Source organism: Oryctolagus cuniculus, chromosome 20, assembly GCF_051225735.1.
Source record: "Oryctolagus cuniculus isolate XC-2025 breed Fujian yellow rabbit chromosome 20, ASM5122573v1, whole genome shotgun sequence".
Taxonomy (NCBI): Eukaryota; Metazoa; Chordata; class Mammalia; order Lagomorpha; family Leporidae; genus Oryctolagus; species Oryctolagus cuniculus.
Genome location: NC_142886.1, coordinates 56,088,373 through 56,106,635, shown reverse-complemented (window position 1 = coordinate 56,106,635; position 18,263 = coordinate 56,088,373). Strand labels below are relative to the sequence as shown.

Sequence of the window (18,263 nt, the reverse complement as noted above, 5' to 3'; positions counted from 1 at the left end):
AAATTAATTCTGGTGGTAGCACAAACTACTCGACCTGGTGAATGGCCGATTCACCATCTCCAGAAACACCAACCAGAACACGGAGTGTTCACCCTGCAGCTCTGGCACAGGAGCTCCAGCCCCAGGACTCCCTGGTCCCAAAATTGCTTTTTGAACTCAAAGTGACATTGGGAGACTCGTCCTAAAATTAGTAGACAGTTGAGGGAAGTGTGTCCTAGCACCCGATGTGAAAGAAGAATGGGTCTGAGTATGAATGAATGACCCTTACCCTGGGAAGGGAGCAAGTGAGGACGACAGAGCTGTGGGTCATCACGTCCAGCTGCACAGGAGACAAACTCTTGTGTTTCAGAACAGCGCAGCTCTCGTAGCTGTGTAGTCAATATCATGAAAGGATAGGATGTCACTTATTTGCCATCTGAAAATAAGAACATAAGCACGTGCAATAATAGTGTACTGAACACTGACTCTTCACAATGCACGTGCTCCATTTCCTAGTCATAAATGTTTGATAAATAAGAATTGAACACAGATAGGAGTATCAATGAAATGTCCTGGTGAATAGTGCACCCCTTGTGGGTTAGGAATTTTGACTCACTAACGTGTTCATACATCACCCATGTTATCATCTGCTGTGAGAGGTTGGTCCTCGTCCATTCTGCAGGGAATGTTGAAATGCACAGTGTGTTTCCTTAACTACTGTCGCTATACTGTGCATGGGTCACTAACTGAGTGTCTGCTCTCAACCTGAAACTCGGGGACCTTGCACTAACGTCTCCCCTTTTCCTTTTCATGCTCAGCCTCTGATGAACACCATTGAACTTCCCACCTGTATGGGCTCAACGTTTACTGCGCATAAGCATTCACACATGTTATTTTTCTCTGATTTCCTACATATTTTCATTTAGTTTATTATGTCCATAATCCCTCCAATTGTCCCAAATGACAGAATTGAACCTATTTATTGGCATATACAATACCATTTGAAATATGACAGTATGAATTGTTCAGTTATCCAATCATTCCTCAATGAAAATTTCACTGAATTAGATGAACTAAGTTGTGAATGAGGTCACTGTATTGGACATGTGACTGCAAATGCCTAGACATGGTGCCATCAGAATCCTTGGACACATCCCTCAGACTTCATATTCCCTGTATGAAGGAGCATCATTTGGCAATTTTTTAAAGATTTATTTTCTTATTTGAAAGAGTTACAGAGAGAGGTAGAGACAAAGAAAGAGATCTTCCATCTGCTGGTTCACCCCCCAGATGGCCACAAGCTCTGCATATCCGAAGGCAGGAGCCAGAAGCATCTTCTGGGTCTCACACTAGGTACAGGAGCCCAAGGACTCGGGACATCCTCTACTGCTTTCCCAGGCCATAGCAGAGAACTGGACGGGAAGAGGAGCAGCCAGAACTAGACCAGCGCCCATTTGAGATGCCAGCACTTCAGGCCAGGGCTTTTACCCACTGCACCACACAGGCCCCAGCAATTTTATTCCATTAACATTTCCCAGGGTCTTTGAGATCAAGCCTTGTTTGCTTATTTACTTATTTATTTGAAATGCAGAGTTGCAGAGAAAGAAGCAGGAGAGACAGAGAGAAAGGGTGGGGAAGAGCGAGAGAGACAGAGAGAGATCTTCCAACTGCTGGTTCACTCCCCCAAATGGTCACAATGCCCAAGTGAGCCAGGCCAGAGACAGGATCTTGAAACTTGATTCAGAATTTTCATGTAGACATCACTCACCCCCTTGCTAAATTTCCTCCAGGCTATGTCATGGTTTTGTTGCTCCTGTGAATGATTGGCATGGGTCCCCTGGGAGATCTTCCCCCTGGGCTGAGGTCTGTGAGGACTCTGAGCTTCTTCATCAGCTGGGACTCAGGTGTCTGCAGTGTTCATGGGAGGCTGCGGCCTCCTGCTTATCTGTCCCCACCAGGGAAGACCATTAGGTTCAGTTCTGTCTCCCCTGGAGAGATGGGAGGGTGGATGCCCTGGGCTCCATTCCATTTTTGTAGGCCACCCGAGGGCCCTGTGTTGGTGACATCATGGTCTCTGCATTCTGAGTCTGGCCTTGAACATCCAGTGCAACCTGGCTTTGGCCTGTGCTGTTCATTCTTTTTGGGTGAAGGGCACCAGATACCTAACTAAGCCCTCCTGCTCATCTCCTCTCCACTAACCATCCTCTACCAACACTAATTAGAAATCTGTTTATTTACCCTCCAACAACTAGGATTGTGGTTTCATATTCCCACCATATAAGATTCTTGGATGGGCCAGTCATTTGAAATACTGTGCTTCTGTTCAGCCATGTTGTAAGGAAATAACATCAAAACACAAACAATCGAGGAAATGTGGACCTTGGAAGGATTATCTGTCCTGATCTTGTCAGAACTAAAGCATGAGATTGGTGAACGTTTGGGGTGGGAGTTCATGGACAAGCACATTTTGTCCATAACTGATATTTCATTGGTGTTAATATTCAGCACACAGATGTTTTGATGTGTACTCAATTCTTAACACACACACACACTAAAACCTAAAAAGCCATGAATTCCCTTTTTTATAGTGATTTCAGTGACATTCGACTTCAAATATGGAAGAAACACATCCTTAAGAGGCTTTCATGTACCAGTATCTTCAAAGATTGCTCTTACATAAATCCCACCCAGTCACAATTTAACATCATATACACAAAAAACTCATATTTCAACCTTTCACAGCACATTAACAAAATCATTAGGAAAACTGGACAACCACAACCAATGACGGTACAGAGCGCACATCGTTCCTGGAGCTGTTAGGTGGAGTGGGAAGTCCTGTGTGAGGAACAGAGGTGTAGAGTGTGGAGGTGCCTCCTACCAGACTAGAGCCCCTGGACACAGCACAGCCTGTCTGTGATTCCTTCAGTAACTGTGCACGTGTTCAAGGGAGGTATCCCTCATGCCAGTATCACATTTCTGTGCTTGTGCAGACACAACACAGGGGCAGGCACTGTTGTGCAGTGAGCTGAGCCCTTGTTTGGAGCCCACACCCTTGCTGGAGGGATGGCTCAAGAACCAGCCTCTCCACTTCAGGCGCTGCTTCCTGCTCATGCACCTGGGAGGCAGCTGACGACGGCCCAAGGTCATGGGCCCTGCCTCCCACCTGGAGGACCTGCGTGGAGGTCCAGGCTGCTGGCTTTGACCTGGGCAAGGCCTGGCTTCTGTGGATGTTTGGGGAGCAATCCAGCAGTGGGGTCTTTCCCTGTCTGTCTCTCCATCTCTCTGTGTGTGGCATTCTGACTTGTAAATAAATATGCACATATTTATATTTATTCAGATTCAATGACCTTTAACATTTAGCTGTAATCACTTCATGAGTAGAGTTTAAATACATACACAAACGTCCCCTTCCTGAATAGAATTATTCATTTCATGTAGTAGGAGGCTGGAAAAGGCATAAAGGGAAGGGAGAGGGCACACTGTCACGTAGATGGTTTATTCGGTGAACAGTGTTTCTATCTGTGGACTCCCAAAAAACACACCCCACACATTTCTAATGCTCTCCATCTGTGTTTGCTCCTACGTATGAGAAAAACGTGGCATTTGTGTTTCTGGCAGAATATATTCACCAGAATGATCTTCATAAAAAAATAAAGGTGGGGCCAGCGCTGTGGCACAGTATGTTACAGACCAAATCTGCAGTACCGGAATCCCATAGGGTCACTGGTTCAAGTCCCAGCTGCTCTACTTCCAGTCCAGCTCTCTGCTATGGCCTGGGAAAGTAGTAGAAGATAATCCAAGTCCTTGGGTCCCTGGAACAAAATGGGAGCCCTGGAAGAAGCTCCTGGCACCTGGCTTCCAATCGGCTAAGCTCCAGCTGTTGCAGACAATTGGAGAATGAACCAGAGGATCGAAGACCTCTTTCTCTAATCTTTCTGTCTCTCCTTCTCTTTGTGTGTAACTCTTACTTTAAATAAATAAATATTTATAAAAATAAATAAAAATACAGGTGAACAGAATGCTTATCTGTCCATAATCCCACAGCAAATACCACATTCCAAGGCAGTAATTGGCTACTTAAGTTCCCAGGTCACCCACGTCTGCCCTGGGCTCTGTCCTGTCTGAGGCGTCTGACCCCATGCCTGCTATATAGGGGCAGCACATGCAAATTGGGCCTCCCTCTGCCCAAGAAAACCAGCCCAGCCCTCACCCTGCAGCTCTGGCACAGGAGCTCCAGCCCCAGGACTCCTAGGTGTCCACTCAGTGAGCGCACTCAACACAGACGCTCACCAAGGAGACTGGGCTGCACTGGCTTCTCCTGGTCGCTGTGCTCAAAGGTAATGATGGAGAATGCGGGGTACTGAGTCTGGCAGAGGACGTGAGTGAGAGACACAGAGAGTGTGAGCGACAGTTTCCTGACCAGGACATCTGTGTTTGCAGGTGTACAGTGTCAGGAGCAGCTGGTAGAGTACAGGGGAGTCCTGGTCCAGGCTGGGAGATCCCTGAAACTCTCCTGCAAAGCCTCTGGGTTAGACTTCAGTAGCTACAGCATGAGATGGGTTCACCAGGCTCCAGAGAAGGTCCCGGAGTGGATCACATATATTTATCCTGGTAGTGGTAGCAGGGCCAATTCACAATCTCCAGCGAAAACGCCCAGAACATGGTGTCTCTGCAAATGAACCATCTTACAGAGGATGACACGGCCGTCTATTACTGTGTGGGAGACACAGTGAGGGGCCCACTTTTAGTTTTCCCTTCAAACCCAGAGAGAGTCAAGCCAGAGTCTTGTTTTTTTAACTTCAATTATTTCAGTCATCCCTCTTCCTATCAAAGTGAGCATGTAAGCAAATAGCACCAGCAGTCTTATTTTAAGCTGTTGTTGTTCCACATTCACTTTCTAAAGACTTATGCCCAAACTCCTTTTTACCTTTAATCCTAAAACTGTTTGTGGTCCCTGTGTGAACGTCACAGCACTCAGGAATGTACTTGCAGCTCAGCTGTGTCTCAGGCTGAGCTTCTGCAGGCACCTGGAAAGCCTACAGGGACTTCCTCATTCTCTAGGTCCTGGGACCCTCCTGGGGGGGCTCCCTGCCAGAACTCAGGAGGGAAATGCACTGGACATCAGCAGTCAAGGTCATAACTGAATGGAAAGTGTTGGGTGTGCACTTCCAGCTGATCTGGTTCTACTCCAGTGTCGTGAGACCCCCTGCACCTGCTGTGGTTCAGGGAGAGCAGAAAGTGGGACACACAGTGGCTGTGCACTCTGGGGCTGGAGTCCACATCACAGGGAGCTGTGTCTGTGGCTCCAGCATGATGACCAGTGTCCTGAGGCTGAATCACAGCTGCAGGAAGAGCCAGTCCCAGAGACCATGTGTCCATAGTCCCTGCTCTTCACTCCATGTCTATGCTGACTGGTGTCATCAATCCATTTGGAGTCTTTCATTAATATTACAGAGTGAGTCACCCAGGCTCATATCAGAGTTCTGGATGGAGCCCATTTACACGCTTTCCCATGCTTGTACTGACAATGCACCCTGGAAGACAGTAGATGATGGATGTGTTATGAGGCCCCATCACCAAGGTGGGAACACTGATGTATTTCCATGCTCCTGGGTTCCAGCTGCCAAGCCTTGAGTACACTGCCTTTATTTATCATCTCCATAAACATTGACAAACACAACACAAGTATTCAGAGTGTTGAATCTTCATTTGTGATCATTTTTGATCATAAATGTTTGATAAATAACACCTGAACACAGACTTATGAGGTATAATGATACGTGTTGAAAAAGGAATGTATCAAATTGAGAGGAGTTATGAAGTCAGACTTACTGACATGCTCATCAGAAAACCACATTTTTCCATGGTAGAATGTCAGTTGTCTCCTGTTTTGGAATTCAGTAGACACAATATTCCCTTCACTGCTCTGACCATGCTGTACAGTAGATCCTCAGTGTGTGGATCCTGTGGGACTGAAACTCTGACCTTGCTCCAGCGTCTCCTCTACCCCTCCCTTGCTCAGATGTTGGTCTTCACCATCATACTTCCTGCCTCTGTGACTTCATCCTTTTATCCCATGTATCCAGCATCACGTATTATTTGTCTTCTTGTCCTGCATGGTTAGCAGAGTGTACTTACCCTGACACATTATCCGTGGACATTATTCTCCAGGATCATCCGAGTTGTCCAAAATACAGAATTTCCCCATCTTTAATGCCATATAAACTTCCTGTTAAATATAATTTTGTCCATTTGTTCCATTGTTGTATGTGTGAACTCTTGTGAATGATGCTGCATTAGTTGAACATGGAAGAGCAGAGGTGTTTGCCACATTGATTGCGGTTCCCCTGGACACCTCCCTGGGATTTCATATTCCTTCTACCCAGAAATGATGTTTGAAGATCTTGTGATAATTCTGTTTCTCAGTTTTGATGATTTTCCATAATAGATTTACTTGTTTACCTGACTTCGATCTTGTACCAGAGTTATCGTCTCTAGCTTCCTCCACATGGATTGTCAGCTCTGGATTGTATAATACTCATTCTAACAGGAAGGATGGGATGTCTCATTGTGCATCTAATATGGACATGCATGATGGTCCCAGATATTTTATATGTTGCCTTTATATCTTTTTTAAACATTTATGGATATTATTTCACTTATTTAGATATTTGCATTTACATATGTGTTGCTCCCTTGCCCGCAAAGGAACGACATTGTTCGCAACTTATCGGTCTTGAGTAGACTTTTAATGAGAAAATAACAGCGACAGAAAAAGAATGAAGGGAGGAGAGTGGACAGAAAAGCCCCCTCCTTCCTCAGCACAGAGCTTATATACAAAATCTGGCCAATTGCAAACGGGCTCAAGTCCATGCACGGAACACTCCAATCTGCTGTCTGTTCACGCATTGTGCACACGTCCTCGGGCCAATCAGATGAGGTGTCACACAGCAGGCAGGCTCACCGCACAGTCCTCGGCGCCATCTTGTTGTTTACAACATTCTCAACTCCTCTGGAAAGTCCCAACCGTGGGAAAGCATTGCCCTAACCGAAACTAGCAACATTCGCCTTGTGATAAAGACACAGCAACAGCTATCAGACCGACCTTGACGTGGGGGCTCCATGGCTGCGCATCCCATGGAGCCCCACATCTCCCCCTTCTTTATTATTTAAATGGCATGGAAACGTGACTGTCTTAGGTACCCAATGGCGCGCTACCTGCTTACCTGTCATGGAGGTAATAGGAAGCCTGTCCTACCCTCTGTCTTAGGTTGCTAGGAGTGCCCATCAGTGTTTACCCGTCTTTGACTACCGCTCCATCATGCTAAGCCATACTTCTTTATTGGGGTGAGATCGCAAGGTGTCCAGCATAGCCTGTTGGATTATCAAGTTGGTATTCTGCTGACGGAGTGCTAAGGCTCTGATCCATCTGGCGATGAAGGCAAGGCCCAGTGGTACCACGACAAACAAGCAACCAATAGCGACCCATTCTTTAACTTGAGCCCTGTCTTAGGTAGGTACTGGATGTGGAGTGTCTTACCCGTTTTTGAGTACCATTTTAGCCCAACATTAGGTGAGAGATGAAACATACAGCCAAATATTAATTATTTTTGATTACAAAGGAGGTTTGGTACGAAGTTTTAAGTGATGAATGTCAGTCCATACAGACTGTAGCGAAGATAGCACAAATTGCAGAACACACGGAAAACATCCCATACAAAGTATGAAAAGCAGTAACGGTCCAGCCCGCATTAATAACCAACAAATCCATTGAAACCCTCCAAATGAATAGTGGGTTAGCAATAAATATATGTTGCATTTTACTCTTTTAAGTTTATCAATAACAGACTCTATATATGGCATTGTAATGTTAAAACAACATTCCCCTTGAACAGATTTACAGCTTATATGATCTTTTAACAGCAAATAATCGATAGCTGCTCGGTTTAAGAGTACTCCTGAACGAACTTGATCCAATTCTTCAGCTATATTGGATAGCACAGTAGCAGTAAGATTGATTGTTTTGGTCACCAAAGGTGTAAGCCTTTGTAGTCCACAATTATTTCCATAAACCAATCCAGGAACTCCCACTAGCTGCATAGCCATGGTGAAAGCAGGTCTCCAATTAAGATGACATCATCATCACAGTTCTCAGGTAACGAGCGTCGCTGTCGTGCCTTTGGAAATACAGATGTTAGCATTGGGGCCACACGGCCCAATGAGCAGTTGCAAAAATCATTAGGGGCTAACAATGTAAAAGCAAATTGGTTGCATAAAAATACCCATCCCTTAAGAGCCCATGTCCCATACCAGTACTGGATCAGGTCCATTCCATTGATTGGTGATAGGATCCTTCCATTTTACCATTGTTCTTACCCCAGCTGTTTGTGGATGCCACTGTTGATCAGATGCAAAACGATCATCTTTATCCAATGTGAAAAAATTTACAATGAATAAAGCACGTGAGAGCCATTTGTTAGGAGAATGTGCAAGAACCCTAAACTCCCCCTTTTGTTTATATTATTAAAATATTGTTTTAAAGTGTTATGTGTACGTATAATAATGTCTTGACCCTGAGGATTATAAGGAATGTCAGTAACATGAGATAGAAAGTTACACAAAAATTTCTAAAAGAGGCAGAAATATAAGCAGGTCCATTATCCATTTTAATCTGTTTTGGAGTTCCTAGGGAAGCAAAAGCTTGTAAGCAACGGGCAATAACATGTTTTGTAGCTTTACCTGTATGTAAGGAAGCAAAAATAAATCCAGAACAAGTATCAATAGACACATGTATCTATTTTTGTTTACCAAATTTCATGAAGTGGGTGATATCCATTTGCCATAGTTGATTGGGGGAATAAATCACGAGGATTAATTCGAAAGTGAGGTAATGGTAACTGGATGGAGCAGGTAGAACAGAATTTTACAATTTGTCGAGCTTGTTCTTGAGTAATATTATGTTTTAAGCATAATGTATGAGCATTTAAATGATGTAAAACATGATCTTTTGTTGCTGTATTAATAGAATATATGCATAGAGCAGAATCTGCCAAATGGTTACCCTCTACCAAAGGTCTGGGAAGATTGGAATGTGCTCGAATATGACCTATAAAGAAAGGGCAGGTATGCTGCCGAATGACAGTGCAAATGCGAGAAAACAAAGGAGAAGCAGCTGAGGATTTAGGAAGGAATGAACACGTTTTCAATTGAGGCACTGATAGGAACACATATTTGCTATTGGTGTGTATGTTAACCACTACATCCAAAGTAGACTGCAATGCAAGTGCAACAGCAGCTAATTTAACTAGCTGTAGAGATGAAAAAGAGGTGTTAATAACAGTATGGTGACCATCACAAATTACAGAAGCTTGACCTCCTTTTAGGATATTGAATAAAGGTTTAAGGTCTCCTGTTGTGAGGTGGAGATGTGCAGAAAGCCAATCAATATTTCCTAGAAGTTTTGAAACTTATTTAAAGTCTGTAAAGAATCCAATTGTAAGGTGACTTTTTGTGGAAGTATTTTTTATGGGTATAATTGGAAGTCTAGATACTGATAAGGATATTGAAGTTGCATTTTCTCAGGGGCTATGCTAAGACCAAAAGCAGTTAATTGCTCTCTTAGTACTGTCAGACATTGTATCACCAAAAATTTCTCGGGTCCAGTTATCAAAATATCATCCATATAGTGTATAATATATAAATTGCTATATTTTTTGCAAATTTTTTGAAGAGCAGCATTAATGAATTATTGGGACAAAGTAGGGCTATAAGCCATTTTTTGAGGTAAGATCCTTTATAGGCATCTTTGCATAGGTTCTTTAAAATTTACTGATGGAACACTGAAAGCAAATCGGGGACAATTTTTTGGATGTAAAGGTATAGTATAAAAAATAATCTTTTAAATCTATTATTGCAATATAAGAGTCCTTTGGAATTGTAGTAGGCAATGGTAAACCTGGTATAAAGCCCCCATAATTTCCACAGTAGCATTAACAGCCCTAAGGCCTTGAAGCCATCGCTATCTCCCAGATTTTTTTTCTGATAACAAAAATAGGACTATTCCAAGGAGAATTAGAAGGAACTATATGTCCTGCTGTTAATTGTTTTTTTTTTTTTTACCAATATCTGTGCAGTATTTATATTTTCCTGCAGTAAAGGACATTGATTCACCCACACGGGATTATATGATTTTTATTTTATTTTAATTTTTGTATGGGGCACAGACTGACCAGTAGCCATCAAGGGAAACCCAAGCCTCTCTGGTTATGATTGACAGTTATAGTAACTGGAGATGTGATGCTTTGTTGTTGTTTGCCTAAACCCTTACCTGGCAAATGACCTTGTTGAAGTATGTTAATGGTAACAATCTTACTTGGACTATGTATTAAAGCCCCCATTTGAGTTAGAATATTACATCTCCAGAGTAATGCAGCCAAAATATATGTTTTATCCTCCCATTGTAGCAATATGGAACTTTGTGTTAATCTTTGACTCTGACCAATACCTTGCAATTGAGTTATGGTAATTTTCTTTTTTTAATTTGTGGGCCAGCTTGCTGCTGAAATAACAGAGGCACCAGCTCCAGTATCTGAAAGACCACTGAATAACTTTTTATTTAATTTTAAGAAAAATTTGGGTCGGTCCTCAGTTATAGGTTGTATCCGATAAGCATCAGAAGATTCAAAACCATTATTTTCTCTTTTATTTAAAAAAGACTTACCAATTGAAGAGAAGGGGAACAGAATCAAGTGAGCAATGCATTGTCCTGGAGTTAAAGTTTCATTATTGGCTTGAGTCATAATTTTTATCTTACCAGTAAAGTCAGTGTTTATAACTCCAGGAAAAACCTGTAACCCTTTTATAGTTATACTACTTCTGCCCAGTAGGAGACCAAAAAACCCAGTTGGCAAAGGACCAAAAATCCCAGTAGGGAGGCCTTGTGGGCCCATCTCAGGGGTCAATACTGTATAGGAGGTGGCACTGAGGTCCAGTCCTGCACTACCCTCTGTGGCTCCATGGAGGAAATTGATGGATTTAGGGTGTTCTGTTGAGGAACAAATGTCATGGCCCCCAAAATTTGTTGGGATGGGGCCTGGGGCCAGCCCCGCTTTTAGTTTTTTGAACTTTATTTATTTAATGAATTTTTTTTATTAGATTTGGAGTGACATTTATTGGCCCAATGCCTTCCTCTTTTGCACTGGGGGCAAATCCCAGGAGGAGGGGCTTTTTTGGTGTTTGACTTTTGGACAATATTTGTACATGTCCCTGTTGCCCACATTGATAGTACCCTTATTTATCAGGTATAGCCCTCCTTGTTGATTTTTGTAATGACCTACCAAGTAGAGTGGCAGGTCCTGAATGTTCTGTTTTTTAAATTAATTTATTTTGTTAATTTTTTATTAAAGGGACTGTTACAGAACACCTCAGCCACAATAGCCAATCGATCCATATCTGCGTTGTACTTATGTTTTGCAGAATTTACAGTACTATGGGCATTACTAGGCAATTTTCACACAGCACCAGAAAAGGATCCGTACTGAGAATTAAACATCATTAGTAATCATCACGGGCACGTTTAACGTTCAGCTTGACTGCGTGTTCCCCTGGGATGAAACAGCAGCAGCAGAGGCTTGCTCCGGCTCCCCCTTAAAGCCCCCAAGGACAAGGGTGGCTCATTGCCAAGATGTTGGGCAAGCAGTGCGTCCCGTCCCGGATCTTGGCCAGAGAGCCGAGACACGAAGCATGCCCACCTGTTTATCAGAAAACATTCCTTTATCCTCCTCCCCGGGAGCTGGCCAGGCTCCCAAGGAGCAGGAGAAGGTCATCTGGCAGACAAGTTACTTGTTTATCAGAGCCAAAGACACAAGCCTCTCCATCCCAAAAATTTGTCCTTACATTTGGCCCTAGAGTTGTACCAAGGTATAGGCATAATTAATACATCATAAGAATATAATACAAATTTTTATACAAATCTACATTTTGCAATCAAACACAATAATATTCAGTATGTTTTAAGGATAAATTGAAACATATCTGAGGGAACTAGCCTCTTATTATGTATAATTATTACATTTCTGCAGGTGTGTGGAATCTTAACTACTTGCGGCATATTTTGACTTACATTTTTTTTTGTAAAGCAAACCAAGCATAATCTGCTCAAGCATTCCTATCAATAATAGGGGTAGAGTTAGTACATAAAACAAAAACAGAATGGGTAGTCCGGACACTTTGTTACCACAATTTTTCATTTTACATAGTAATATGAACTTTATAACAGAGAACATTTACTTCAAATGAAATATTTAAATGCAAGGTGAGGGCTGTCCAGTGTACACTGATCTATATTTTTTACTCCCAGTGTTTCTTATCCACAACACCCTCTTCAGCAAACCAAGGACTAATTGTTTTAACAGCACTGATAAACTGCTCTACGGTTTGTTTCTTTAACCCTATTTTTTACATCTGCAACAAAGTTTTCACAGCCTTTGTCACGGCTTGCTTTTTTTTTTTTTAATGCACATTTAAATCTGTTTTGAGCAAATCCCAATGTTGCTCATTTACGACTTCTTTTGTGAACCAAGGACTGACTATTCCTATAGCATTAATGAACCATTCTATGGCTCACCTTGTTTAACCCTATTCCCTGTGTCTGTAATGGAGTCTTTATAACTTTTTTATTTTTTTCCTAGGGGCCGATTTAGGGAGAGTCAATGGACGATACCGCGGCGGCGGTTCATCCTCTAAGGACAAATTTGCTAGCCTAGTCAAACTGGGATATAAATGAGATGACTCCCTTGAGCACAGGGGCACACTCAATGGGGGATGGTCCTTCACTGAATTTTCCTTTGTCTTATCCAGTGGCTGGTCCCTACAGGGACCTTTGTCCATCTGTTTCCTATCCCACTGACTACCACAGTCACTAGACTGACTATCATGCCGAGACTCCTCCTGAACCTTTTCTAGGAGCTCGCATCCTTCATCAAGTAAAAGATCTATGCTCTCAGTGGGGTCCTGAAGTGTCTGTTCAATGAGTTGCCATAATCTAAGTATTTCTACCGGCTCTCTGGCTGCTCTCAACTGTCTGCCTACTCTCCGCCACTGTTGCTCATCTAATTGGCCACCTTCCACAAACCATGGTGACCTCTTGGCAATGGCCCTAGTGAATGCACATACTGTGGCAGCTTTAACGGGCTTCCCCACAGCTTTTAACAAGTGGATCAACAGCATGCACAACCTAGTGGTGGATGGAGTATTGTCCATTTGGAGGTAAAAAGGAAGTTTCTGCCTATTTCCTGGCATTTCTGAACACTTTGTACTCCCACCTTTTAAGGGATTCCTTTACCCTTTTTTCTGGCACTTAATTTCCCCGTCTTTCTTTGACGGAACCGCGGTTTCTATTCTTTCCCCAGCTGGATTTCCGTGCACACGCACGCTTACCTTTTGTTCCTTACCTATTCCTGCATGTAGAAAGTGGTCCAAATCCGAGGCATGGAACCACTTGTCGCTCCCTTGCCCGCAAAGGAACGACACTGTTCGCAGCTTATCGGTCTTCAGCAGACTTTTAATGAGAAAATAACAGCGACAGAGAAAGAATGAAGGGAGGAGAGTGGACAGAAAAGCCCCCTCCTTCCTCAGCACAGAGCTTATATACAAAATCTGGCCAATTGCAAACGGGCTCAAGTCCATGCACGGAACACTCCAATCTGCTGTCTGTTCACGCATTGTGCACACGTCCTCGGGCCAATCAGATGAGGTGTCACACAGCAGGCAGGCTCACCGCACAGTCCTCGGCGCCATCTTGTTGTTTGCAACATTCTCAACTCCTCTGGAAATTCCCAACCATGGGAAAGCATTGCCCTAACCGAAACTAGCAACATTCTCCTTGTGATAAAGACACAGCAACAGCTATCAGACCGACCTTGACGTGGGGGCTCCATGGCTGTGCATCCCATGGAGCCCCACACATATGTTTCCAAAAAGGCAAAGAGACTGAGACTGACAGTGATCTTCTAACTCCTGGTCACTTCCCAGATGGCTACAAAAGATTCAGCTGGGTCAGGTGACAGCCAGGTGCTTGGAATTCTGTCCACGTGTCCAAATGGGAGTATTTGGAACTTCACCTACTGCCTCCCAGAGGGGCTTAGTCAGGAATATGACACTGGAACCAAACTAGGACACAGCACTAAGCATCCTGACACGGGAGGCAGGAATCCCTCAGGCTCACTACAGTGCTGCTCCTGTCACCACCTTATCATCACTGCATGTACACAATTAATTTCTTCCCTTGGGATTCAGTTGCTTGAGATCATTCAACATTAGGAAATAGGCTCCTAATCATATGTATAATTAATCTTCAATTTATTTTAAGTATTTTATTTTAGAGACAGTGTTATATCAAGAGAAGAAGAGACCAACAGATGGAGAGTGAGGCTTCCGTGCACTGGTTCACTTCGTGAATGGCTGCAAAGGCTGGGAAGGCTGAGCCGGAAACCAGGAGCTTGGAATTTCCTCCAGTTTCCCACAGGGCTGGAAGGGGACAAACACTTGGGTCATGGTAGACAGTGATCACAATTGCACTTCTCCCTCTGTGAGAATAAGCTTGTGGACTGCACATATAACTAATGTCACATACTATGTGTCCACATCTACCTGCATTATTTCTGTTAGCACATTATGCTCCAGGCTGACCCACGTTTCCTAATGACAGAACAACCTCCTTCTTAATACTGAATAATATTCCATATCCAAATGGGAAAGAATCCATTCACTGTTCTATGCACACTTGCTTTATTGTAGACTAAACTACTGTGAACATAGCTGCAACCTGAACGCAGGACTGAGGGTGAATTGTGACACAGTGACTTCATACCCAGTGTTTGACCTGAACTCAGACTCATGGTTACAGAACAGGGAAGAGGGGGACACAGGGCGACTGCTACCAGGGCCAAAAGCACCACTCACAGGAAGGAATAATTCTGTAGACACAACTGTGGGCTGACTCAGTTCACTACAACCCATGACAGGTTCCACCAATAACTAGAACTGATGTCTCCAGGCCTCCTAACACAGAGTGATGGAAAGGAGGTAGAAATGTGCCTGACACTGAGTTGATCTGTGCCCTTTTCTACAACACACAGATTCCAATAGCACACTACACCCCACTTCCACGTACAGTGTTCTGTGTTCAGGAACAGTTTTTTTTTTTTTTGACAGGCAGAGTGGACAGTGAGAGAGATGGAGAGACAGAGAGAAAGGTCTTCCTTTGCCGTTGGTTCACCCTCCAATGGCCACCGTGGCCGGTGCGCTGCGGCCGGCCCACCGTGGTGATCTGATGGCAGGAGCCAGGTGCTTCTCCTGTTCTCCCATGGGGTGCAGGGTCCAAGCACTTGGGCCATCCTCCACTGCACTCCCTGGCCACAGCAGAGAGCTGGCCTGGAAGAGGGGCAACCAGGACAGAATCCGGCACCTGGATCAACTAGAACCCAGTGTGCCAGCACCGCAAGGCGGAGGATTAGCCTAGTAAGCCGCGGCACCAGCCCAGGAACAGTTTTAAACTAATACAATGGTTGAATAAGAAACAAAATATAGTTAACCTTAAACGAATCCACTTGCAGTCCTTCATCTGTTTAAAAGTGGGCAGCAGGCACTACGACAAAATTGGCAAAGTCCCCACCCGTGTTCCCATCAGAGTGCTGCTTGAGCCCAGCCTCACGGCTTCCCACACTTTTTCCTGGTAACGCATCATGGGAAACTGTGGATGATGCTAAGAGCAAATGAGCCCCTACAAGGGACCTGGGAAACACAGAAACTTTTTTCTGCTTCAGGTATTAGAAGGGTTAAGTCCTAGATGTTGCAGATTTGGGATGTTTGGGATTCTCGACCCAAAGGCAGAATTCTCCCATTGTCACCTTTTCTGTCCATCACTACATTTCTGTCTTTCTCACCCCTTTTCTCTCTATCACTGTCCCAATGTCTTTATATAGATGATAAGGAACTAGTGGTTATTTAAATAAATGAGGGACATGATATTGCTAACACTGGATATTAAGGATACACACTGAATTAAGATGAAACAAGGTCATTGCCTTCAACTTTTTAAAATTTTGATAACATAAAAATTCATATGATCTGAATCATATCATAGCCATCAACTACACACCCAGGACACTATGTCTGCCCTGGACACTGTCCTGTCTGAGGCGTCGGACCCCATGCCAGCTATATAGGGGCAGCACATGCAAATAGGGCCTCCCTCTACCCATGAAAACTAGCACAGCCCTCACCCTGCAGCTCTGGCACAGGAGCTCCAGCCCCAGGACTCTCAGGTGTCCACTCAGTGCTCACACTCAACACAGACGCTCACCATGGGGACTGGGCTGTGCTGGCTTCTCCTTGTCGCTGTGCTCAAAGGTAATGATGGGGAACGCGGGGCACTGAGTCTGGGAGAGGACGTGAGTGAGAGACACAGAGAGTGTGAGTGACAGCTTCCTGACCATGTCGTCTGTGTTTGCAGGTGTCCAGTGTCAGTCGCTGGAGGAGTCCGGGGGAGGCCTGTTCAAGCCTGGGGGATCCCTGAAACTCTCCTGCAAAGCCTCCGGATTCATCTTCAGTGACAACTACGCAATGTGCTGGTTCCGCCAGGCTCCAAGGAAGGGGTTGGAGTGGATCGCATACATTAATACTGGTAGTGGTAGCACATGGTACGCGAGCTGGGTGAATGGCCGATTCACCATCTCCAGAAACACCAAAGAGAACACGGTGTGTCTGAAAATGACTAGTCTGACTGCCATTGACACGGCCGCCTATTTCTGTGTGAGAGACACGTGAGGGGCCCTAGGGCTGAGCCCAGACACAAACCTCCATGCAGGGGGCGCACAAGACACACTGAGTGCAGATTCTGGTCATGCACAGGTGCAGAAGGAGCCCAAGCCCTGGTTTCCTGTCAGGGAATTGGGGTTTCCTCTCCTGCAACAGTTTTGAGTGAAGAATTCTTCTTTGATGATTTTGACCCTGTACTGACTCTCTGATGTGACAGGAGAAGTCCTACATGAATGAATTTAGGTTCAGTGGTCTCCAGTATCAGAGATGTGGGACAATCTGGGGACCTCGTGAGTGTTGTCTAGCCTGAGTCAGGACAGAGTTCTTAGGACACTGCCGACTTTAGGGCAATTTTACTTTTCCCTTTCAATCCAGCAATAGCTGAGCCAGGGTTTGAGTTTAAAAATCTGCTATTTAAGTATCTCTCTCCTTTCAAAATGAGCGACTGTGCTGAACTGAACCAACCGTCTTATTTTAAACTGTGAGTGTTCTGCATCATTTCTAACAGACTTTATACCCAATCTCCATTTTCCTTTAATCCTGAAACAGTCTGTGGTCCCTGTGTGAACGTCACAGCACTCAGGAATATACTTGCAGCTCAGCTGTGTCTCAGGCTGAGCTTCTGCAGGCACCTGGGAAGCCTACAGGGACTTCCTCATTCTCTAGGTCCTGGGACCCTCCTGGGGGGCTCCCTGCCTGGACTCAGGAGGGAAAAACACTGGACATCAGCAGTCAAGGTCATAACTGAATGGAAAGTGTTGGGTGTGCACTTCCAGCTGGTCTAGTTCTGCTCCAGTGTCGTGAGACCACCTGCACCTGTGTGGTTCAGGGAGAGCAGAAAGTGGGACACACAGTGGCTGTGCACTCTGGGACTGGAGTCCACATCACGGGGAGCTGTGTCTGTGGCTCCAGCATGATGACCAGTGTCCTGAGGCTGAATCACAGCTGCAGGAAGAGCCAGTCCCACAGACCATGTGTCCATAGTCCCTGCTCTTCACTCCATGTCTATGCTGACTGGGGTCATCAATCCATGTGGAGTCTTTCAGGCTGCATATCACATTGCTGGATGGAGCCCATTTTCACGCTTTCCCATACTTGTACTGACAATGCACCCTGGAAGACAGTAGATGGTGGATCTGTTATGAGGCCCCATCACCAAGGTGGGAACACTGATGCAGTTCCAAGCTCCTGGGTTCCAGCTGCCAAGCCTGAGTGCACTGCCTTTTTAAATCATCTCCATAAAACATTGGCAAACACAACACCAGTATGCAGAGATCTGAATCTTCATGACTGGCCATTGTTCATCCTTTTATCCCATGTAGGTAGCATCACATATTATGTGTCTTCCTGGCCTGGATGGTTAGCAGAGTGTACTTTTACTGACATATTATCCTAGGCACATTATTCTCCAGGGTCATCCAAGTTGTCCAAAATTACAGAATTTCTTACTCTGCACTGCTTTT

At 44.5% G+C, this 18,263-nt stretch overlaps 1 pseudogene; it reads left to right on the top strand.

Moving 5' to 3' along the window:
- Window positions 1-16,346: 16,346 nt before the first annotated feature.
- Window positions 16,347-16,809, top strand: LOC138847254 (immunoglobulin heavy variable 3-23 pseudogene; annotated as a pseudogene).
- The last annotated feature ends 1,454 nt before the right edge of the window (window positions 16,810-18,263 follow it).